A 27,500-nucleotide genomic window follows, 5' to 3' on the forward strand; every position below is an offset into this window, starting at 1 on the left:
TTCTGCTCAGATCAGATTTGCCTCTCATTCTTTTGGGGTCAATAACATGAGTAACTGTTGAGCACAGGGGCTGGGCGCAATCGATTAGGCCCTTTCCTTAAAATTTCAGGTCTTCTGCAGGTAGGAGAAAAGACTACTACTACTACTGCTGCTGCTGCAGCTGCTGCAGCTGCTTCTGCTGCCACTGCTACCGCTGCTGCTGCTGCGGCTGCCCCTGCTGCCGCTGCTGCCGCTGCTGCCGCTGCTGCCGCTGCTGCCGCTGCTGCCGCTGCTGCCGCTGCTGCCGCTGCTGCTGCCGCCGCTGCTGCCACCACTGCTGCCGCCGCTGCTGCCGTTGCTGCCGCTACTACTACTACTACTACTACTACTACTACTACTACTACTACTACTACTATTGCTGTTGCTACTGCTGCTACTACTGCTACTGCTGCTACTACTAGTGCGACTAGTACTGCTGCTTCTACTACTACTACTACTACTACTACTACTACTACTACTACTACTACTATTGCTGTTGCTACTGCTGCTACTACTGCTACTGCTGCTACTACTACTGCGACTAGTACTGCTGCCACTACTACTTCTACTACGACTAGTACTGCTGCTACTACTACTACTGCTGCTTTTGCTGCTGCTACGACGACCCCCCCACCACGACCACGACCACCTCCATCACAAAAGAAGGAAATAAATACTAATTTAAAAAGAAAAAACAAATACTCAAAAAGACATGGTTTGCCCCTGGTAGGAAATATGTCATCCAAGGGGAAATAATTTCTTTTCAGACATATTTGAAGATTCTGTATATTTAATTTTTAACTTAAACATCTTTAAATTCCTTTTTTTTCACACAAAATAAGTTGCAGTCATAGCATGTTGTCAACTTAATGTGACAGTCCTATAAAAGGGAAGAATGCTACTGTTATTTAGCCCAAGGAAACACCATTTCCTGTTGGCCTTGACACATTTCCTATGTCCTTATGTTTACAAAGTGGAGACAAGCACCTCCACCCAGCAAAGCCAGCATCCAGGAAATGTGTCGAGGCTAACAGGAAACAGTGTTTCCTAGGGCTAACAACAGTAGCATTCTTCCCTTTCATGGGAATGTCACATTAAGTTGACAACATACTATCACTTTATCGTGCTGCTACTGCATAAATCTCTCTGAGAGATTTAGAAATATATTATTTCCAAAATAAGGTGAAATTCTTAATTTTTTTCTCTTGTGGTTTTGGTAACCATGCATAGCACTACTTCATCCGCCTTGGGAATTAGTAGCACAGTATAACTCAAGATGCAAGTTAATTATGTGAAGTTAAATTCAGCCTTCTATGAAGATACAAATTAAGAAGGAAGACAGAAGACAAGAAACAGAATCATGGTTCAAAAGACACATTACATGTTTTTCTTCTTTTTTCATTCTAATTCGTTTGCTGTTTAGGAATAGGGAAAGAAGGAGAGAGAGTGGGAAGTTCTAACATCAAAATAAGATATTACCAGGACATCTCAGCTTTGCAAAAAGTCCTCTGGTAAGCTACATGTAATGTAATTGCCACAAGCTAGTCTGCTCTTTTAGGGTGCCAAAAGCAATACCAAAACTGAAAGCAAAATTATTCTTCATGTTGATTTTATTTTAACCCCTCATGTGCAGAGTCATTACCATATGGGCAGGTGTGGGATGAAGTGACCAGTCACAAAGACACAGGAAAAAAGCCACAGTTAATTTATGGTGACTGGTAACAAAGTCAGAGGAAAAAAGTTACAGAAAAAAAGTCAAATTAATTTACGGTGGCAGGTAATGAAGTCACAGGAAAATATTCACAGGGAATAAGTCACAATTAATTCATGGTGGCTAGCAATAATGTCATAGGAAAAAAGCCACAGTTAATTTATGGTGGCAGGTAATAAATTCACAGGAAAATAATCACAGTAAATTTATGGTGACTGGTAATGAAGTCACAGGAAAAATGTCACAATTAGTTTATTGTGACCAGCAGTAAAGTCACAGGAGAAAAGTCATAGGAAAAAAGTCACAAATTTATGGTTGCAGGTAATAAAGTCATGGGAAAAAGTCACAATTTATGGTGACTGGTAATAAAGTCACAGGAAAAAAGTCATAGGAAAAAAGTCACAATTAATTTATTGTGGCCAGCAATAAAATCACAGGGAAAAAGGCACAATTAATTAATTGTGGCCAGCAATAATGTCACAAGAAAAAAATCACAATTAATTTATTGTGGCCTGCAATAATGTCATAGAAAAAAGTCACAATTAATTTAGTGTGGCCAACAATAAAAGCACAGGAAAAAGTCAAAATTAATTTATTGTGGCCAGCAATAAAGTCGCAGCAAAAAAAGGCACAATTAATTTATTGTGGCCAGCAATAAAGTCACAGGAAAAAAGTCAAAATTAATTTATTGTGGCCTGCAATAAAGTCACAGAAAAAAGTCACAATAAATTTATTGTGGCCAGCAATAAAGTCACTGGAAAAAAGTCACAAGGAAAACGTCACAATTAATTTATTGTGGCCAGCAATAAAGTCACAGGAAAAGCGTCACAATTAATTTATCGTGGCCAGCAATAAAGTCACAGGAAAAACGTCACAATTAATTTATTGTGGCCAGCAATAAAGTCACAAGGAAAAAGTCACAATAAAATTATTGTGGCCAGCAATAAAGTCACAATTAATTTATTGTGGCCAGCAATAAAGTCACAGGAGAAAAGTCACAATTAATTTATTGTGGCCTGCAATAAAGTCACAGGAAAAAAATCAAAATAAATTTATTATGGCCAGCAATAAGGTCACAGGAAAAACTCACAATTAATACATTTTAGCCAGCAATAAAGTCACAGCAAAAAACGTCTCAATTAATTTATTGTGACCAGCAATAAAGTCACAGGAAAAAACGTCACAATTAATATATTTTAGCCACCAATAAAGTCACAGGAAAAAAGTTACAATTAGTTTATTGTGGCCAGCAATAAAGTCATAGGAAAAAACGTCACAATTAATTTATTGTGGTCAGCAATAAAGTCACACGAAAAAAATCACAATTAATTTATTGTGGCTTGCAATAAAAGCACAGGAAAAAAGTCACAATTAATTTATTGTGGTCTGCAATGAAACCACAAGAAAAAAGTCACAATTAATTTAATATGGCCAGCAATAATGTCACAGGAAAAAAGTCACAATTAATTTATTGTGGCCAGCAATAATGTCATAGAAAAAAGTCACAATTAATTTAGTGTGGCCAACAATAAAAGCACAGCAAAAAGTCAAAATTAATTTATTGTGGCCAGCAATAAAGTCGCAGGAAAAAAAGACACAATTAATTTATTTTGGCCAGCAATAAAGTCACAGCAAAAAAGTCACAATCAATTTATTGTGGCCAGCAACAATGTCACAAAAAAAGTCACGGCAAAAAGTCACAAGTAGTTTATTGTGGCCAGAAATAAAGTCACAGGAAAATAGTCACAATTAATTTATTGTGGCCTGCAATAAAGTCACAGCAAGAAAGTCACAATTAATTTATTGTGGCCGGCAATAAAAAGTCACAGGAAGAAGTCACAATTAATTAATTGTGGCCTGCAAAAAATCACAGGAAAAAAGTCACGATTAATTTATTGTGGCCAGCAATAATGTCACAGGAAAAAAGTCACTAGAAAAAGTCACAAGTAGTTTATTGTGGCCTGCAATAAAGTCACAGGAAAAAAGTCACAATTAATTTATTGTGGCCTGCAATAAAGTCAAAGGAAAAAAGTCACAATTAATTTATTGTGGCCAGCAATAAGGTCACAGGAAAAAAGTCGCAATTAATTTATTGTGACCAACAATAAAGTCACAGGAAAAGTCGCAATTAATATATTTTAGCCACCAATAAAGTCACAGGAAAAAACGTCACAATTAATTTATTGTGGCCAACAATAATGTCATAGAAAAAAAGTCACGGGAAAAAGTCACAAGTAGCTTATTGTGGCCAGCATAAAATCACAGGAAAAAACGTCACAATTAATTTATTGTGGCCTGCAATAAAGTCAAAGGAAAAAAGTCACAATTAATTTATTGTGGCCTGCAATAAAGTCACAGGAAAAAGTCACAATTAATTTATTGTGGACAGCAATAAACTCACAGGAAAAAAGTTACAATTAGTTTATTGTGGCCAGCAATAAGGTCACAGGAAAAAAGTCACAATTTATTTATTGTGGCCAGCAATAAATTCACAGGAAGAAAGTCACAATTAATTTATTGTGGCCAGCAATAAAGTCACAGGAAAAAGTCACAATTTATTGTGGCCAGCAATAAAGTCACAAGGAAAAAGTTACAGGAAAAAAGTCACAATTAATTTATTGTGGCCAGCAATAAAGTCACAGGAAAAAGTCACAGGGAAAAAGTCAATTAATTTATTACTTCCATTGTGTTGCAAGACAATCTTGAAACTCCTTTTGGAGCAACCAATGAATAGCCTCCCTTTCGAGGGATTGTTCTCGATCTCAAAATAGCTTAGCATTTTTGCAATATTACAGCAAAACACCATTCATTCATCCTCAGCAAAGAATGGTAACAGCTCATGTTCCCTGTGATGACACTAAGAGAAGAAGGTTCCTGGTAACAAAAGCTTTTCCATATTTAGCATAGAACCAAGAAGTTCCACTGCATCCTTTGGTAGATTCAAATCTCCCACCAAATCACTGAGCCCTTCCTGTGTAAATAACTGCAGACTTTTGATTTTGCCAGGAGAGTAATCATTACCTTCTTCACATTTGTTTTCTTCATCATTATCTGATGTAACATACTATAAAACAAATGGGGTGGGGTGAGAGAGGAACTGGAATGTCAACCCCATGTGCAATAGACCATATAGCCAAGGGAATACTATTATACTTTATCTGATATTTATTTTTTGCACTAGACTCATCAACTGTAGTAATGCAAAAATAACAATCATCACCGTGGTTACTTGGCTCTCGCCACACCATTGGTATTCCAAAAGTCATGTTTTTTCTTACTGGCTTTCCAGAGTCTCAGCCCCTCCACGCAAGTGTAACAGACTTTGTGTAAAGTCCAAGGTTTATCTTCACTACCAAAATAAGTGAAATTTAGCTTTCGTACAAAATCGGTTATATTTTGTCTCTGCTTAATGACAACATACCTGCGACAAATGTAGCAAGATACATCTGGATTGTTCACACCCTTACGTCTGTAATTTTAAGTGGAGTTTATATGCAAAAATCACTGTTGACTGACCTCTAGAACTACTAAAACAACACTAAATCATCCATTAGCAATCATGTACAGAGCTTTTGAAGGTCATGTCATCTGTCAGAGTTGCCAACAACTGTTTAATAAACTTTATATTGACTGCTATTCTACCTTTACTAATATTAGGTCAGCATTGGTTTATAGCAATCTATTTTGTTGAGCAAAATAAATCAGATAATCACTGTCATCTGATTCTCTGATACCATAATACAGGAAAAAAAAACAGTTTTATTACAGAAAAACTAGATGTGATGGAGAAAATCTAATAACAGATCTGCAACCAACGTAAAAAATTGCTTTAAAAAATTATGTAGACATTTAAACATAAAAAATCATGGTGACTTGTGTAATTGGGGATGGCTTGGTCATTGAATTCTTTGTGTCGATTAACAATCGACGGGAAGATGAGCTGCTAAGGATCACACTATCTCAAAATGTGTACGGATGTGATTGGGGACTACGTGCTGACTTGTATTCTCACCAAAACCTCAAACTCATTGCTTTGAGCCAGCTCAACCCACTCCAGGTGAATACCACTGCAAGTACAAGTAAGCTGTGTAATGGGACTGAACCTGAAACCATGTGATTGTAAAGCAAGCTTCTTAACCACACAGCCACGCCTGCATCTATGTATATACCCTGTTATTGTTCCTGCTATCTCCATTATTGCCGTAGACATTAAGTTAGTATGACTATTTTCTATCAAAAAGACATTCTATTTTTCCTTATGAAATATTTACATTCTGCAGCGTAATCATTTTGCTTTTATTTTCTTCCTTTTTCACTGATCTGTTGTATTCAGTTAAGTTACTAAAGGAGCGATATCGTTCTGGCTTGTAGCCATCTTGGGTTGTATGTAAACACACATAAAATATACTTTAAACATCTAAAACTGACAAACTACGTTTCTCACCTGCTGTTTCTATGGAAGCCCAAGGTATCTCAGAAATGTTCTCTGAAGAAAATAAATAAAAATAAATGTGTTCCTTTTTCTTTTCTTCAGTTAGGTTTGGTAAAAATCCAAATTCTGAAAAATGATTAGTCACATGTTAACTTATCTCAAAGACAAATAATAATAATAATCATAATAATAATAATAATAATAATAATAATAATAATAATCATAATAATCATAATAATGATAATAATAATAATAATAATAATATGGGAGGTTAAGCAGTTGTGGTCGATGAAAAAGATGGTAGTAGTACCAATAATTGTCGGAGCCCTGGGAACAGTGAGTAAAAATCTTGAGAAGTACATGGAACAAATAAAAGCTGCAATAAGGGTGGAGCACTTGCAGAAAACAGCACTGCTTGGAACCACTCGAATACTCCAGAAGGTGCTCGAAAAATAAGAGGTGTTACTTTTGTTCACTGGTAGCGAACAATTGGCACTGTAGTACATCTCCAGCATTATATAAAAACAATTAATAATAATAATAATAATAATAATAATAATAATAATAATAATAATAATGATAATAATAACGATAAAAGGTTATCCCTATTGTTATCGGAGCATTGGGTTCAATACCCCCCAATCTGAAAAAAAAACATCTGAAAATCTTAGAAATACCCTACAATCTAGATATATTACAAAAGTTGGCATTTCTTGGAACTGCACGCATATTGCGTAAAGTACTGTCTGTCTGAGGTCCTTGTTGTGACATGACAGACAGTACAAACCCTCAGGAGACACAATATCTTCAATATTATATACTGTGCAACGTCTATAATAATAATAATAATAATAATAATAATAATAATAATAATAATAATAATAATAAAAAAAAAATGCTTTCTAATTGATGTATCAATACCAGCAGATGACAACGTTTCTCTAAAAGAAATGGAAAAACTTTCAAAATACAAAGACCTGGAAATAGAGATAACTCGAATGTGGAATCTAAAAACAGAAACAATTCCTATCATAGTAGGTGCCTTAGGTATAATAAAAAAATATTCAGACAAATACATAACAAAAATAGCAGGACTTACAAATATATATAACATACAGAAAATTGCACTACTGGGTACTGCACACATCCTACGCAAAACACTTTCAATACAGTAAACATAAGAGCACCACAGCAAACCACAGCACATACCCAAGGCGCACAGAGCTGCGCTCGGTAGTGAAGTGAAAGCACATTATAAAAATAAAACTACTGAATAATAATAATAATAATAATAATAATAATAATAAATGCCCTGATGCAGTACCAGGCAGTGGCTCTCATAGCTTCTGATCTTAATTGATTGGAAGTGTTATCATGTACATTGTTTTGTCTTGGTATAAAAGATGGGCTACAGCAAATATTCTGCTCAATACTACAGATTTGCTTGTCATTTGAATATGTCCCTTGATGGCTGACAATATGTGCATTTCTAATCATGAGCAGAAGTAGTGGGGGCTCATCATATTGATGTGTTGAGAGGAATACTTTGGGGTTTAGATAATTCACCTTTGGAAACATGAGTGTCTCGTTCAATATCCTTAAACACACCTTATTCAGGGACCTTTTGAGTGGAATGGGTTACTTTATTATCTCCCCTTCTTCTTAGCACTCCTGTGTGACCCCTCTATCCGGCATTCTCCATGATGGATCGCTAGCCACTATGCATTCTTTATTTTCTCTCCTTGTTCCTTTCTGTGGTTAGGGCATTTGACTCACGATTGTAAGGTCGTGAGTTCAATTCCCATCGGCACACTGTCCTTGAGCAAGACACTTTAGTCGAGCAAATCGACCCCAGGACTTATTCTTTGTAAGCCTAGTACTTATTCTGTAGGTCTCTTTTGCCAAACCGCTAAGTTACAGGGACATAAACACACCAGCATCGGTTGTCAAGCGATGTTGGGGGAAAAAACACAGATATACAAACACACATATATATATAATGTACATATACACGACGGGCTTCTTTCAGTTTCCGTCTGCCAAATCCACTCACAAGGCTTTGGTCGGCCTGAGGCTATAGTAGAAGATACTTTCCCAAGTTGCCACACAGTGGGACTGAACTCAGAACCATGTGGTTGGTAAGCAAGCTATTTACCACACAGCCACTCCTGCACCTACCTACCTACCTACCTACCTACCTACATACATACATACATACATACATACATACATATACATATGCTAGACTACCTGTGATCTGTTGGGTCACCAGGAAAGACTGAGTTTCCCAGCTATGGAGTTTTGTTTCGTGTTTTTTTTCCTTTCCTGGTTATTTTGCATGCTTTCAATGAATGTGACATCGAAAGCATGCATAAACGACTCCTTCCCCAGAAATGGAAAGATTTGGCTGCTATTTCTTGCACGCCCAGCTTCCACGTAACAGGTAATTTGGGTCCTTTATCGCAAATAGCTGTTACGTGGTAGCACGGCATGCTAGACATAGCAGTCAAATCTTTGACAGTGAGGTACATTGAATGCACTCAAAAAGAAACCTCTGGAAAAAAAAACTATTTCACACCAAAGTTACAACCAGGTCTTTTACGAAATATTTACTGTATTTTTAGAGTCATTTTCACTTAGAAATATTTTCCCTATCATAACGTGTCTAATGGAAAGGTTAGAGTTTCTCCCCTTTCAGGATTAAGTTATTCTCAGAGTATTTTCCCATTATGTACCGTTTTGGGTATTTATACTCTCAAAACCCCAAATATCTAATAACCAATGGTCCTATTTATGCAAAACTTGTTTTATTCCATTTGTATTCACATTTCAAGGGCACTTTACTGTCAAAATATTTCCCATCATGAACCAGTTTGGCTGTGTAATATTGCAGACAAGCAAGCAAGCAAGATTGAAGTTCATTTTTAATGTAAGGTGTCTGTATAGCTTTCGAATGATGCCACCTTGCTGCCTAGGTCAGCAGGCCAAGTTTCAGCTTCATTAGAAGGCTAGTCCATCACAAGGTAGCCAATTTACAGCTGAGTGGACTAGGAATCGAACCAACCATGTATTGATTGTGAGTACAATCCCCTAACCACTAGGCCATGTGCCTTCACACTTAATTTATATATATATATATAGATATAGATATAGACACATACACACAGAAACACAAATACATAGATATATGTTAGTTTATACAAACGTACACACACACATATTTAATTGCCACCACCATGTCTCCTACAACTGTTCATTTTACAAACTTTGGTGAAAGCCAGGCTCTCTGGAGACAAATTACAAACCAATTGCAGAGGAAGACAGCAGCTATACAATTTTAAAGAATTTTATAGAATTCTCACTCAGTAATAAATTGAAACACTCTGATGGCATCGAGAAACATTAAGAGACAATTGTGACATAATTAGAATTTCTAAATCCTTTACGCTACAGACAACGGGTCTAATTATACATATATATATATCTATATATACACACTCACAGGTACACACACAAAAACACACATGCACAAACACAGACACGCATACATACACATTCGCACACACAAACACATTCACACACAGAGATATAAGTATACACACACATAACTATATATGGTAATATCCATATATTTATATATTTATACATGTGTGCATATGTGTGTGTGTATACAGGTATATGTATCTATATTGTTTTTTGTATATAGAATACAGCTTTTTTCAAGACATTCCAACAAGCAAGGTGTACTTATATTATATATATACATATATATATATATATATGTATATATATATATATATATGTATAGATATATGTATGTATATATATATATATATATATATATATATATATATATATATATATATATATATATATATATATGTATGTATATATATTTGTATATATATATATATATATATATATATATTTATGTTTATATACATATTTATATATATATGTATATATATATATATATATAGAGAGAGAGAGAGAGAGAGAAAGAGACAGAGAGGGAGGGCATTACATGTATATATATAAATGGTGTGTGTATCTGTGATTATTTTTTATATATACATATACAATATATGAATGCATTTACAAATATATATGCATATATTTACGCATACATGCAAATATATACATACACATACATATACATATATACATACACACATATATATGTATGTATATACATACATATATGTAAGTATATACATATATACATATATATGCATATACATATATCTATATCTATCTATCAATCTATACATATATATATACAAGTATATTTACACACGCATATGCACACACACACACACACACACATATCTACATATGCATATAAATAGTATACCAATTAAGAAATGTATGCATATATACTGTAATGCAAGCATATATATGGCTGTGTGTTTATGCAGATGAGTTTGTATGTGTATAAATATTTCTATGCTTGTGTACATACATTCTCTACAGACATATTCAAGATAAAACCACCCCCAAAAACAAAAAGGCCATTTGTTTTCAATAAATTACATATGTGCATGTATATACATATATTATATATATATACATGTATAGGCATATATATACGTACATATATATATGTATGCATGTATTTGTGTATAGGTATGTATGTATATGTATGGGGAATGTACCTCTATAGAAATAGATGTGTTTGTCACTGTATTAAAAGAAACTTCGCCCATTGATCATCTCTATTAAGTTTTTCATAAATTCGCTTCATTCTTTCAAACTTTTCTATGTGTTTCTCCATCTACAGATATATGTAACTATGTACATATAAGGAAAATAGACAGATCTCATTTTATGCCTTGATATATATATATATATATATATATATATATATATATATATATATATATATATATATATATATATATATATATATATGTATATATATATAAATATATATATATACAGATAGATAAGTATGTATGTATGTATATATATATATATATATATATATATATATATATATATATATATATATATATATATATATATATATATATATATATATATATATATATACATATATATACATACATATATATACATATGTGTGTGTGTGTATGTATATATGTTAAGACATTTACATATGCACGCAAATAAATGTGGTTTATACCTACACAGATATTATACAACACACACATATATATATATATATATATATATATATACATACACTCTAGCAATTAATTGTTCATCTTTATGTGCAATACAAGTCGTTGCAGAAAAGTTTCCATTAAACATAACAATATTTCTTTAAATTAGACTTATGGGCGAAAATATACATTTTTCATTTCTTCTCACACATACAAACAGACAGACAGACACACAGACACACGCATGTATGAATATATATATGTGCGCGCATGCATGTGTGTGTGTATAAGTATGTATGTTCTTTAATCTCGTTTTAGTTATGCGATGTTTTGTCATATTGGATCTAACTGCTAAAAAGTGGAATAATGCTCCAATAAAAAAAAAATATATATATTAAAAAAATAAGATGGAAATTCAAAGAGGAACTATATTGAAAATATGAAATTATAGACGAAGAAATATTAGAAAAAATATTCCAAGTCTGTTGGTGTGTGTGTGTGTATACATACATACATACATACATACATACATACATACATACATACATACATATATACATATATACATACATGTACATGCAGTATATATGTGTGTATATGTATATGCGCATTTGTGTGGATAGAGATATATAATATTAAGTCTACTAAAAGAAAACAAACTGCAGCAATTTTACACTATGTTATGTTAGACATAAAAGTCTATTTCTTCTGCATGCTGTAGTCTAAGATTAACTAGATTTGGTTATTCTTAAGAAAGAAATGAAAGGAAAAAGTACCGCTCGTATATATATGCAGATATGCATGCATACGAGCATACAAATCTGTTTACACACTTACACAGCAACAGATACATCAACACACACACACACACACACACACACACACACACACACTTACATATACATGTACAGAGATTTACATTTTGAACAAACCAGATTTAATGATCTACAACAGAGAAAAGAAGAATATCTCTCCATGGAAGATGGAATGTGTTGGCTAGTAGATTCTAACAGAATGGGGAAAATTACTGCAGAACCAAGCATCCATGATCAATCTCTTGTGAAATCTGCTGTTAATCTGTCTGGAATTTGGTGTTTGATTCTACCAATAATTACTGGAGCTCATGGTTACAGGAATCATTGCTCAGTCTCGTCTTTGAGCAGAAATAATATACATAATCGGAAGATTAAAGCTGTGAAAGGCCCTGATAGAATATGTTAAACATTTAGTAACATACCTATTCTCATTTGCATGTATACATACATACATATATAGATATATAAATATGCATGAGTATATATACATAGATACATGCACACATTCATAGATATATACATGTACAAATATATATATAAATGCTGTATATATATATATATATATATATATATATATATATATATATATATATATATATATATATATATATATATATATGTATGTGTGTGTATTCATATATATACATGCATGTATATATGATTGATTGCTAGGCACTAAATCACTTTTATTTTCTCTCCCTGTTTATTTCTATGTTTCTTTCTACTGAAGAGCATAGGCTCGAAACGTAAAAGACTTTCTCACTTCCTGAGCGTTAAACTAATACATCTGTTTGTTGTTTACACACCAACAGAGACGCAGAGCTTGATTGGTGCCATGAATGTGTGAGGGAAAGGGAGCCACCAGTGGGGTCAGAACACAGTCAAGGTATAATAGAATACCCCTTTTACTTATCGTGTCATTCCTGAGACCATCTCACAAACTGCAATGCCCTGTATAGCTTTTAAACAAGGGACAACAGTTTCTCTTCACCCCTGGAGATCTCTGGAGGGCCTTATACACCTCAACTTTCTGTGATTTTTGTCTTCCACACTCATCCTCTCCATCTTCAAAAGTCATCCCTGTAAGTGTACGGCCCGTATGTATTACTGTTTATCACACACATACGCATCTGTAAATCCTTATGGTACATATGTATTAGTATCTATGAAACCGATGGTACACAGCTGTAGCAATGAATTCTAAAGTACAAATATATATATGCGTATTAGTTCCATTTGTGTGTGTCTACATTTGGTCGAATGTGTTGTGTACAGTTTATGCATAAACTGCATATATCACTGCATACATTAGATGCATTATATGCTCAATCCTTCCACTAACGAAGATCACATTTTCCCCTTCAGCATAAAAATTAAAATATTTATAATTAATTCTTAATTTATTGAAACTATCTCACTTTTACTTTGTGAGTCTCTGACAAATGCCGCTGGGTTTTTTCTTTTCTTCCTTTAATTAAGAGGAAAATTTCATTTAATTAATAATAATAACAATCATAATAATAATAATAATAATATTAGTAATTTCTTGCCTACGTCATTCATTTCATCCTTACACACTTGATTTATTAATTAGTTTGCTCGTTAACTGTTCTATTTCCATTATTTAAACCTGTCACTCTTCTTCCATCTCTTGTTTACAATTTATTTCTCTGGACTACCATACATTTCTCCACCTCCACATCCTTCTCTGCATATTTTTAGAATCTTATGGTCTGGGGTTCAGTCCCACTGTTTGACATCTTGGGCAAGTGTCTCCTATCATAGTCTCATACGACCAATGCCTTATGAGTAGATTTCATGGAGGGACATTTTGTGGACGCCCACCACTTGATATATCGTCATCATCATCATCGTTTAATGTCTGCTTTCCATGCTGGCATGGATTGGATGGTTTAACTGAGGACTGGCAAGCCAGGAGTCTGCACTAGGCTCCAATTTGATCTGGAAAGGTTTCTACAACTGGATGCCCTTCCTAACGTCAACCACCCCAAGAATACGTGCCAGTGGCACTGGAGCCAGTCAGGTAGCACTGGCATCGACCACATTTGCATGGGGCTTTTTACATGCAACTGGCGTGGGGAGTTAGTCAGGTGGCACTAGCATCGACCCACTCTCAAATGATGCTTATTACGTGCCATCAGCATGGGTGCCAACCAGGCAGTACTGGCCACGACTACAATTCCGATTTCACTTCACTCAAAGTTTGGCAGAAGGCCAGCATAAATGGCACTTATTTTATCGACCCTGAAAGGATGAAAGGCAAAGTCGACCTCAGTGGAATTTGAACTCAGAATGTAAAGACAGATTAAATGCTGCTAAGCATTTTGCCTGGCATGCTAATAATTCTGCCAGTTTGTTTTATATATATTGAATACTATAGTTATGCAGACTCACATACAGGACTTCAAGTTTCTGTGTCAACAATATGACGGTTGCCGCACTTCTTCTGCTGTTATATCACTGGACTTGAAGAAGTGTAGTGATCATCATGTTGTTGATACAGAAACTTCAAGTCCTGTATGTGATTCTCTATAACTATCAGTCAATAAATATAGTCCAACCAAGGATTTCTTAAAGATCCTGAATTCTCTTTCCTTTATATTCCTTACAGTTTTCAAACTTCATAAGCCAACCCTCACAAATCTCAGTCATCTGCTAAATCAGTGCTTTTCAACTGGAGTCCCTATGACCGTTGGGGGTCCATATAAGACCTTGTTAACAATTATCGGTAATAAATTGGTTATACTTCTAAAATATGCAATTTACTCTTTTACTTGTTTCAGTCATTTCATTGCAACCATGCTGGAGCACTGCCTTTAGTCGTGCAAATTGACCCCAGGACTTATTCTTTGTAAGCCTAGTACTTATTCTATAGGCCTCTTTTGCCGAACCGCTAAGTGACGGGGACGTAAACACACCAGCATCGGTTGTCAAGCGATGTTGGAAGGACAAATACAGACACACACTGATACACACACTCATACACACACTCATACACACACACACACACACACACACACACACATGACAGGCTTCTTTCAGTTTCCATCTACCAAATCCATTTACAAGGCTTTGGTTCACCTGAAGGTGTAGTAGAAGACACTTGCCCTAGGTGCCACACAGTGGGACTGAACCTGGAACCATGTAATTGGGAAGCAAGCTTCTTGCCACACAGCCACTCCTGATGTTTTAAAGTTGACAATGTTTTGCTATCACACTGGGTTTATCTGTTTCATTTGGTTGTGCCTCAGTTTTGTTGATCCTCACTTCCTCTACATACTTCTTTGCTCTGTCTGATATTGAGTACATTTGGTTTTGGGACGTTCTTACTTGCAGACAAGTTTAAGCATCTAGTTGTTGGTGTACTTTAAATAGGCATCTACCCTTGTGATTCTTGTCTTTGAAGACAGTTGAAGCTGTATTAGTCCATGTTCTCCATCCTTCCATGAGACATAAAGTATATCTACATCTGCTGTTGACTGATGCATGAAGTACATTGTGAGGAACTTCATAATCTTTCTATCAATTTTACCGATTTCACTGATTGGTCATTTTATGATGTTAAAAGCCACGAATCATAGCAGGTATAGGTAAGGTGTTGATTGCCTCAATCCTGTTTTTTGCATTAAGCTCAAACTTTAGGATGGCTTCAACTCTACGATAACATTATTTCTGCATTCTTTGCACATTTGTGAATGCTGAATGGCATCCTCTTCTCATACACCTAAATATTTGTAATTTTTCCCCAGATTCTAAGTCCTTGATGTTGGTAGACTTGTCTGTTTGTAAGTTGCTCTTTGCAGGAGTTTTCTCTTGAAGAATGCTGTTTTAGCACATTTATCATGACCAAACTCCATTCCAATGTCGTCACTGTTAAAAGTCATTCCAGTTATTGATTATCTTCTGTGAAAAGCTTCAGATCATTCATGTACACAATTGGTGATTGATTTGTCTTTCGCATACTCTGTACTCATGCTTTGTATCATTCAACAGCTTACTTAGGGGAATGAGAACCATGCAAAGGAGTAGTGGTGGGAGAGAACCATCATTATCATCATCATCATCACCATCACCACCCTCACCCACACTCCTCTTTCACATCATCATCATCATCATCATCGTCATCGTCATCATCATCATCATCATCATCATCATCGTCATCATCATCATCATCATCACCATCACCATCCTCCTCCACCCTCCTCCTCCTACACATCATCATCATCATCATCTTCATCATCATCATCATCACCACCTCCTCCGCCCTCCTCCTCCTCCACATCATCATCATCATCATCATCATCATCACCTCTGCCACCACCACCACCACCACCACTCTCCTCCACTCTCCTCCTCCACATCATCACCCTCCTCCTCCTCCTCCTCCTCCTCCTCATCGTCACCACCACCGCCACCACCACCACTCTCCTCCACTCTCCTCCTCCACATCATCACCCTCCTCCTCCTCCTCCTCCTCCTCATCGTCACTACCACCGCCACCACCACCACCACCACCACCACCACCACCACCACCACCACTCTCCACCACTCTCCTCCGCCCTCCTCCTCCTCCACATCATCATCATCATCATCATCATCATCACCTCTGCCACCACCACCACCACCACCACTCTCCTCCACTCTCCTCCTCCACATCATCACCCTCCTCCTCCTCCTCCTCCTCCTCCTCCTCATCGTCACCACCACCGCCACCACCACCACTCTCCTCCACTCTCCTCCTCCACATCATCACCCTCCTCCTCCTCCTCCTCCTCCTCATCGTCACTACCACCGCCACCACCACCACCACCACCACCACCACCACCACCACCACCACTCTCCTCCACCCTCCTCCACCCTCCTCCTCCTCCTCCACATCATCATCATCATCATCCTCCTCCTCATCACCACCACTACCACCACTCTCCTCCGCCCTCCTCCTCCTCCTCCTCCTCATCATCATCACCACCACCGCCACCACCACCACCACCACCAGCACTCTCCTCCACCCTCCTCCTCCACATCATCATCACCACCACCACCACCACCACCACCACCACCACCACCACTCTCCTCCACCCTCCTCTTCCACATCATCATCATTGTCCTTAAGCACACATTTTTAGTAACAATGGTTTAATAAAGATGGATAATTAAGCTTAATAATGCATTTATATTTCTGCATATTTTCTTTAGATAATAGGATTGACATCAGCAGTAATCCCTACCGGTCTTTTATTAAGATTTACATAGACAAACAATAATCATTTTTCAGCAGAAGACTTAGCACCTAAATACCATAAGAGTGGGTGGGTGGGGGGGGGGGGGGAAGAAGATAAAGATATTTGCTGGCTTGTTTTGCAAAAATATCTCAAAGTTGTTTTAGATTTTCCCCACAAATAATTGATGATTGGAGTAAATAGAACGATAATTCCTATGATTATCATTACACGTAGATAATTTGATCCGGTTCTAATGAGGCCCTCCCAGGAAGAAACGGTACCATGCTTAGACAAATATCAACTTGGGATATCATCAAATTTTTCTCTAATGATATCAATGGTAATGAATTAAATATATAAACCTGTAGTTTCTTGCATAATTCAATATTTGTGCCATTTAGCCTCAGAATATCTCAGCTGTAACTATTTGCATCAGAAATAAATTATACAAAGTTGATTTCTTGCATGCAGCCATATCAGATTTTCTACATTCTACCTCCACAAATAGTTATTTGTTATTTGTCAGATTAGGTTGGATGTGGCTTCCTGATTCTCTTGACCTCTGTAGGTCAACGGTTCTCAGCCATTTTTTACCTATGGACCACTATGAATTCCTTTCTCACTTGAATGGATCCTCATAATCATTTGATATTTAAAAAAAATTTTTCATTTTTGTATTTCTTTTATTGTTTTATACTTTTACTTGTTTCAGTCATTTGACTGTTGCCATGCTGGAGCACCACCTTTAGTCAAGCAAATCGACCCCAGGAGTTATTCTTTGTAAGCCTACTACTTATTCTATCAGTCTCTTTTGCTGAACCACTAAATTACAGGGACGTAAACACACCAGCATTGACTGAGGGGAACACAATAAGGTTGAAACACTCGTGTCTCAAAGTCCCCTTCCACTGGTCAACTGGTGAGTAGAGTGTTATGAACACACATCATCTAAAGAGAAGGTGCATTCTCCAACGATGGGCGAACAACATTAATCAGATATTCACATTTAAATCTGCCAGAACATATCAAAGATGAATAGATGCATTATTGTTAGCACTTAACTTCCTAAATAGTAAAACCTGCAGTGATGAGGAGGCTGTAAACGGAGAAGAATTCTATTAAGATGAACCTATGCATACCATAATCAGTTTTCGGCAGAAGATTTACTGTTTATATATCATAAACGAACAGAAATCAATTTATTTGCTGCCTTGCTAGAAAACAACTTTAAGAGGTTTTAAATATTTCCACAAATAATCGACACACTGAACTATAATTCCTATGATTATCGTTATGTGCGGATGATTTGATGTGAATATAACAAGGCCCACCCACTGCCCAGATGCGAGAAGAGGTACCGATTGTAATAAATATCAGCATGGGAAATCTTCATTTTTCTCCTAATGATGTCAATGGCATGAATTAAATATATAAACTTTGTTGTTGTTGTTGTTCCTTGTATAATTCAATATTTATGGCTTGTTCCAGCTGCAAGTATTTGCTTTGGAAATAAATGATAGAAAGATGGTTTGTTACATTGAAACAATGCCAGATCGTTTGTAAATGTTACTTGATTGAATTATCATCAGTACTGAGATACAGTTGGACTGGTGAAAGACCCTATAGGTGGACAGAGTAATTGCTAGAGATGGGAACCAAAACCCCTTCACATCACTCACAACAAAAACGAAGTATAATTTGGATAATGTACTCCATGGTACACTGTATCTGAAAACAGATGGGATGATCACTTCTGGAATATGGAATGCATCTGATCATAGTTGTGTGACATGGATAATATATAACAGGAATGACAATTAGAAAATTACTATTTGTAAATCTCACAACGAGAGATATTCAGCAACAGTACTTTAGAGTAAAGATTATTTGCCAACATAACATGGCAGTCCTAGTTTAGGACTGGGTGGGGTGCTAGATTCCCTTGTTCAAAAATATAAGGACACAGATTGTGTCGTATAGCCAGCTGGAGACGATGTTTCCTGGAGCTAAATTACAGCAACATTCGTCCTAAACCAGGATTGCCATGTTATGTTGACAAATAATCTTTAATCCAGCAATGACAATAACTATGATTACTCTTAGCAATGACACACTACTTTCCTTTACCCTTCATGATACATTATGACTAATCAGGGATCAGCTCATTGCTGATAATCTTAATCACGACCTTTATGTTGTGTCGCTTCAGGAGTGGCTGTGTGGTAAGTAGCTTGCTTACCAACCACATGGTTCCGGGTTCAGTCCCACTGCGTGGTACCTTAGGCAAGTGTCTTCTGCTATAGCCTCAGGCTGACCAAAGCCATGTGAGTGGATTTGGTAGGCGGAAACTGAAAGACCCGTCATATATATACATATATATATGTGCATGTGTGTGTGTGTGTGTGTGTGTGTGTGTGTGTGCATGTGTGTGTGTTTGTGTGTGTGTTTGTGTGTGTGTTTGTTTGTGTGTATTTGTCCCCCCAACTTCGCTTGACAACTGATTCTGGTTTGTTTACATCCCTGTAACTTAGCAGTTCGGCAAAAAAGACTGATACAATAAGTGCTAGGCTAACAAAGAATAAGTCTTGGGGTCGATTTGTTTGACTAAGGGCGGTGCTCCAACATGGACACAGTCAAATGACTGAAGCAAATAAAAGAATAAAAGAATGAAAGAATATCGTGGGAGGTGACTTAGGACAGGAGTGTTCCAAACAAGTAAGACCTGTTTTGTTGTCCCCTTTTGTCAGTTTTGAAAACTTGATACACATTTCCGTAATCACTGCTTCATCCAATGGAAAAGTTGTGACTTGATACAACAGCAAAATCTTTGGGAAAACAAGAACAACAACACTGCTTTCTGTCCTTTCAGGTGAACCATTCATGGATAAAACTTTTAGGCAAGGAGGTATTGTTCTCAGTCATGTATGCCTACCATTTAGATCTTTTTTTTTTATGTCATAAATGTTCATTGTCTCTCTGGTGCTAGCAACACTACTGAAATAATTGCCCGTGTTTCTGAGTCTCTATCAAAATAACATGCTTGCCCATGAAAATTGGGTTACGTTTGCCATTTGACAAAATATGTGTGGCCACATGTATTTTGCGGTTAACAGTAGCATTTAAATGTTTAAACTGACAATTTTGAATTCGAAGATCTCAATATGTATTTTGAATACAATGATTGAGACTTGACTTGGCATTATATTTGTTCTCATTTCATTTATTTATTTATTTATTTTTCCATCTTTTAAGGATGCATCCCTTTGCTTGGAACAATTTCCAGAAAATAAAATTATATCCAAAATTGAAAAACCATTTTTTTCCCCTTGATACTAGCTTCAAAGTTTGGCACAGCACCAGAATGGGGCTAAGTCAATTAGATCAACCCCAGGGTTCAACCAGCACTTATTTTGTTGACCCTAAAAGGATGAAAGGCAAAGTCAACCTTGGTGAAATTTGAACAAAAACGGATGAGATTCTACTAAGCATTTTGCCCAAAGTACTAACAATTCTGTCAGCTTAAATCCCTCCCCTAATATTGGTAAATGTTAAACAGGGTCCCTAAAATTTCTTTTTAGAAAATTGTCCAAAAGAAAACAAAAAAGCCTCTAATATGGACCTTGTGATAGAAATGGTTATCAATTCTCCCTATTTTGTTTGTGTAAATGCTTTAAAACTAATAAACTTATAATTTAATAATGAAGTCATTGTGTTTCTGGTTTTGCTTTGGAACTTTTTTGTTTGTGTTTTTTTCATAATTAAAAGAACCTGTGAAAGTATTTCTTTAAACTCACCCAAAACTTATCAAGATTGATATCAGCAGACAATGATTAGCTTTCAATGAATGCTTTAGTTTCTAAACAGCATTGCATAACAGAAGAGAAGGTTGTTTTCTGGTTTGCTTGGAAACATCGCTGAGAGATTTGAAAATCTTTCCATGAATAATCAATTAATGGAATGACTGGAACAATGAACATGTTGATATAACTTTAGTCCTGTTGCCTAATGAATAAGGTATCAACCATTAGAGCTGAAGATTATGGGTTCAAGTCTCATCAGGGTGGTAGCTTTTATGTGCAGGTGTGGCAGTGAGGTAAAAAGCTTGCTTCCCAAACCACACAATTCTGAGTTCAGTCACCACCATGTAACACCTTGGGCAAGTGTCCTCTGCTATTGCTTTGGGCTGACCAAAGTCTTGTGAGTCGATTTGGTAGACGGAAACTGAAAGAAGCCTGTTGTATAAATATATGTATGTCTACGTATGTGTGTCTTTGTGTCTATGTTTGTCCTCTACCACTGCTTGACAACCGGTGTTGATGTGTTTTCATCCCCACAACTTAGCTGTTTGGCAAAAGAAACTAACAGTACAGGTACTTGGTTTAAAATGAAAATAAGGGCTGGGCTTGACCCATTTGGCTGTAAATTCATCAAGGCAGTGCCCCAGTATGGTCACATTCTAATGACTGAAGCAATGATAAAAAAGAAGAAAAATGATAATCTGATGTGAATACAATAAGTGATATAAATACCTCCCATATTTCACATGGTCATCAGTGGAGTGCTAAGGAAGTTAGGCAGATGGTAAGAAAGTCTTCATGTAGCTAACGTTTTACTGTTTCCCTTTCAGTTACCACATGTACAGCATGCATTTACTGGTGAAACTTTTGAGAACATGTGGAATGTGGAAGAATTTTTGCTGCACCCTGTATAACGAGGCCACAAGAAGAATAGGTATAAGAGATAGAAAGATCTGCTTGTGAAATAATCATATTTCCACTTACAATGTCAGTAGTGTGAAATATATGAGTAAATGAATTAAATATATAATTCTCTTGTTTCTTCTATAATTCAATAGTCTTTGTTTCCTTGCCTCAGTGTATTTGAGCTCCAAGTATTTGCATTGGAAATAAATTATAGAAAGATGATTCCTTGCATTGAAACGATGCCATATATTGGTAAAGAAGGGATTTAGTTGATTGAATTGCCATCCATACATAATGAGTGGTACACAATGGATTTGATGATAAAGCCCTCTCAGTGATCTCTTAAATTGCTAGAAATAACAACCAGAATTCTCTTTTGAAGATTATAGTGTATCTAGATTACGTTGCTACTTTGGGCAGCATGATCTAGATATACTGTATCTAAAAAGAGTTAGGATGGTCACTACTGGAATACACTTGATGATAGTCACAATAATCTTGCTCTCTCTTCACTAATGTAGAGCATCAACAACAACAACAACAACAACAACAACAACAACAATAGCAAGAATCACTGCACATTTTACCAATCTTGAATATTTAAAAAAACGTTGATTTCACAGAGATTGGAACACAAAACATAATGGCATGTTGTTGTTAAATATCATCAAAGGACGTTCCTTTCATGACCATTCCATTGTTTCATAGCTTTGCACTCTTTAATTTTGGGACTGATTGGGTTTTAACCAATACTCCATTAGCCAGACTTACTAAATTAACCAAGTTATGTTCCTCTTTTCTATGTTTCTGTAGCAAACACTTCAACATAATGGCAACTACACTTAGTATCATAATCATCATCATCATTGTTTAACATCCGTTTTCCATGCTGGCATAGGTTGGACGGTTTGACTGGGGTCTGGGAAGCCAGGAGGCTGCACCAGGCCCCAATCTGATCTGGCAGTGCTTCTACAGCTGGATACCCTTCCAAACGCCAATCACTCTGAGAGCATAGTGGGTGTTTTTTTATGTGCCACAGGCACAGGGGCCAGATGAGCTGGCATCGACCACAATCGGATGGTGCTTTTTACATGCCACTGGCCTGGAAGCCAGTCAAAGTGGCACTGGCATCGGCCATGTTCAGATGATGCTTTTTACATGCTACCAGCACAGGGCTCACAACTACAATTTCTATTTGATTTGATATTGCTGTTGATGTTGATGTACTTGACTCAATAGGTCTCCTCAAGCATGGCATGTCATCCTACGATCCAAGGTACTTTTTTAAGTGGGCTGGTTATGCGACACTGGTGTTGGTTACAGGTGTGGACTCACTTTATTTGCCGGGTCTTCTCAATCACAGCATACCTCCATAGGTCTCGGTCTTTTGTCATTGCTTCTGTGAGGCCCAACGTTTTATGGTCATGCTTCATCACCTTATTCCATGTCTTCCCATGTCTTCATTTTATGAAGTCAACATTTGCCCCCCTCCCATCATCATTTAACATCCATGGTTAATGCTGGTATGGGTTGGACAATTTGAAGGGATCCGATGAACCCAAGGACTGCATCATCTGCTTTGACATAGTTTCAATGACTAGATGTCCTTCTTAATGTCAGCCTCAAGAATAAATATTTTGATGTCATGTGACTAACAAAAGAGACTTGATTTAATATTCCAGTAATTGAAGTTTACTTCAGCTGTTTTAAATGCAGCTGTACTTTGGGGACAAGCCCTGTAACAGCACGTTGCTGTGCCTATTATTCGTTGGTGATTCCCTACCACTCCGGGTGGATGACACCTTTGCATCTCTCAGGTGACAACCTTCCAACTCACGGGTCTGTTTGGGTCGTCATTGTTGGTTAGGATTTTATGAAGTTAGGGTGCAAATCCTACTTCAACCTCTTTTAATCACCTTTAACCACAAGCAGAGGGAAAGCTGGATCTCTTATTTGACATGCTGGTCTCCTCACAGCATTAGAGAAACATGAAATGAAGCATTTTGCTCAAGACTGCAACACACCACCCAATCCAGAAATTGAATCCATGATCTGGCAATCACGAGTGCAATACTCTAAGCACTAGACCACACGTCTTTGCATGGACCACATGTAATTAGGTTTTTCATATTGATGATAAACTATAGCTAAATTTAAATTATTTCTATTGAATAATGTTTTGTAACAGTTATGAAAGGGGAAATATTTTAAGTTTGGGAAATATTTTACTGTATTAGGTTTATAGATTTATCTTTCAAAGAGGAGAAAGTGAAAAAGATAATATTACTCCATGTTATGCATTTAGTGAGTTGAAAATATAAGGGGTTTAATAAATATTGTGCTTCAACACAGCAGCTTCTCATATTTTATTGTAGAAAGGTGTAGTTTGTCAAAGACATCCTCATGAGATGACACAGACATTCTTCTGCTGTTATTATTGAGTAGACTTTTGAAAGCTGTGGCCAGGTTATATATTGATATATAAAGCTTTTGCTAGGTCTATTAAACATCATGTATATCTCATTGGTAAGGTTAAGAATAAAATCTGAGAAATATCAATATGGAAAATATATGATACTCAAGCTAGTAATAATTATATTTTTCAACCTGAAAATTTATCCTTTCTAAGGTTGTCTAATGTATGGTCATTGCTATGTTGCTGCTGTGTTCCCATCCTGTCATCACCATTTAATCTTATCCATGCTGTGATAAACGCAAAAGTTTACCTAGAATATACAGAATGATGAAGTGACATATTTCTGCATGCTCAAAAGATACCATGTTGATATCGAATGAACTTGTAGGATCCCGTTCTTTGTTTATTCCAGGCAGGAATTTTAGCATGCATAATAATATTTATCTAGATATCAACATTAATGCTAATATCGTTGCAAATAACATGGGCTTGTTCAGTATTGATTTTGAGATAAAATTCTACAATAAGGTAAATTTTAATTTATTTTCTAATATTTTTAAAACAGCTAATGATACAACTATCATTAACTGTTTTAAAAATATTGTTCCATAGAAAATATTGTTTCATTGGAGGAGGTTTGTTACCTCAGTAAAATAACCATTGATGTCATGTACGAGGTTTCTGCTGATCAAACGAAGATTTCTTTCGATAGGATTAATTAAACTTCCTTTTCGTTTAGAAGTGAAATTTTAATTGTGGTCTATAAGTGCATTATATGTTACATGTTTGGTTTAATGTTCTAAATTTTGTCCTGTTATGTTTACAAACTATCATTTTGTTTCATAATTTAAAAGCCTCACTGACAATAATTACATACATGTTTATCCCTTATATGCATGTGATAAATAAAGAAGGGCTTTTTGTCTTGAAATCGTAAACCACATTGGCTAAAGTTCCACCCCCAGCTGAAGAGATTGACCCTGTTGGTGCTGGGGTCATGTAAAAGTACCCAGTACATTCTATACAATCGATAGTATTAGGAAGGGCATCCATCCATAGAAACCAAGCCAAAACACGTGACTAGAACTTGGTGCAGTTCTCCAGCTTGCCAGTACCTGTCAAACCGTCCAACCCATGCCAACACAGAAAATGGATAGTAGACGATGATGATAATGATGATACTGATTATTATTATTATTATTATTATTATTATTATTATTATTATTTTATGTTTGACTTTTGCTTTGCATTTGTACAAGTTGGCTCCAAGTCTCACCCAGAGACCTCAAGAGACAACAAGTTACACGTTCATGTTGGTGTTGTGCCTAGGATGTCATATATTTGGTTTTGTACATAGTGTTGTTCTATAGAAGGTTTAAGAAAACAGAAGAAAATTATAAGTTTGTTTTAAAATTTGAGATTACATAGACATTATTTATGTAGGATATGGGCAGTTTCCATGAGCAATATCTTTTGAATTTCTGCCATTTTGGGGTTTCCTGGTATCTGAGCTAGGTATTATTAATATCATCATCATCATCATTATTATTATTATTATTATTATTATTATTATTATTATTATTATTATTATTATTATTATTATTATTATTATCATCATTATTATTATTATTAAGTTATCAAATGATTACAATTTAGCTTTAAAATAACGAAACGAAATTATGGTGTATAAATTTAAGATGGCAATCAGATTAGAATATTTATTAAACACAAAATGTAAATCACATTTGAAGATCATGAAGTGTAGCTCGCTTCCAACCTTGGATGTAAAATTATAAATAAGCGAGACTTTTGTTTTGTTTTTTTCATACTTGTGAATTATATTATTTAGTGGAAAAAGTAGTAGTGGCTCAACTTGGAGAGACTCTCACATCTCTGAGCTATGCACCTTGCTGAGTAATGTTACTCCAGAGATTCTTCAGAGAAAATCCCCGTTTTAGCTGCTTGTATTTGCTTGTTCTTCAGATATTTTATCATACAAACCTTTGCAATGGTAATTAATACACTATTTTACTACTAAATATGATTTAATCCTTTTTAATCTTAATCCCAATTACACAACTAGATTTTGTTAAGATTAGTACTAGCAAGGGACAAACCTATTTCTAATTGTAATGATTTAGGGAGAAGAGATGAAGGTAAATTGTTTCAGTTAGAAGAATGGTCAGTGTGGGGGAAGTGAAGGGAGACGTTAGGACCAGTGATGTCAGGAATAGAAGTGAGAGGAAGGGGCATCATACCAAGGGACAGGGCATTTGAACAGCCTCTTTGTTTATCAGGATGTTGAGGGTAACAGATGTGTGGAAGGGATCTGCAAGGGAGAGAGGTTATTGGCCAGAGGTTGAGGTAGTATATATGTGTCGGTACAACCACCAATTCTGCTGATCCTTGTGAAGTGAAGCTGCATACTCTGTTCTGATTCTGCCTGAAGGTAAGAGCATCCATGTTTTAGACTTTTCCTGCTACAGTCAGTGTGACCCCTAACAACAGTATCACAAGCAAACAAGGAACTATTAAGTGGATGGTTGGATCACTAAAAATAGCAACCAAATTTCCTTCAAATCAAACTTAGCAATTATGAAAAATGAAGACATATTTAATCAGGCCTATTTGATAGTGCATGTGTTATTAGTTAAATCATACCAGAGGTTCATGGTTGGAACACCTTGGATCATTTGGTTGATCAGGGCTGACCTAGGGGCAGACAACCACAATGATAGAAGCACGAAAGCCATCCTAAGGTAAACAAAAAGAAACTGACATCACAACCATCAGTGAGACATATGTTTGAAATCACTGAATAACTAATAACACACACAGCACCACTAAATTACCAATATCATCCTCCAAAGCACCACTGTTGCCAACACAGACCCCTCCCCTCACACAACACTACTACTATTACCAAAACAATACCACTGCCACCACCACCACCACCACCACCACCATCGCCACCGCTGCCGCCGCCGCCACCGGCACCAATGCCGCTGCCGCCAAGTCCACCACCACCACTACCAC

This window comes from Octopus bimaculoides, chromosome 10 (assembly GCF_046866305.1).
Source record: "Octopus bimaculoides isolate indiv1 chromosome 10, ASM4686630v1, whole genome shotgun sequence".
NCBI classification, from domain to species: domain Eukaryota; kingdom Metazoa; phylum Mollusca; class Cephalopoda; order Octopoda; family Octopodidae; genus Octopus; species Octopus bimaculoides.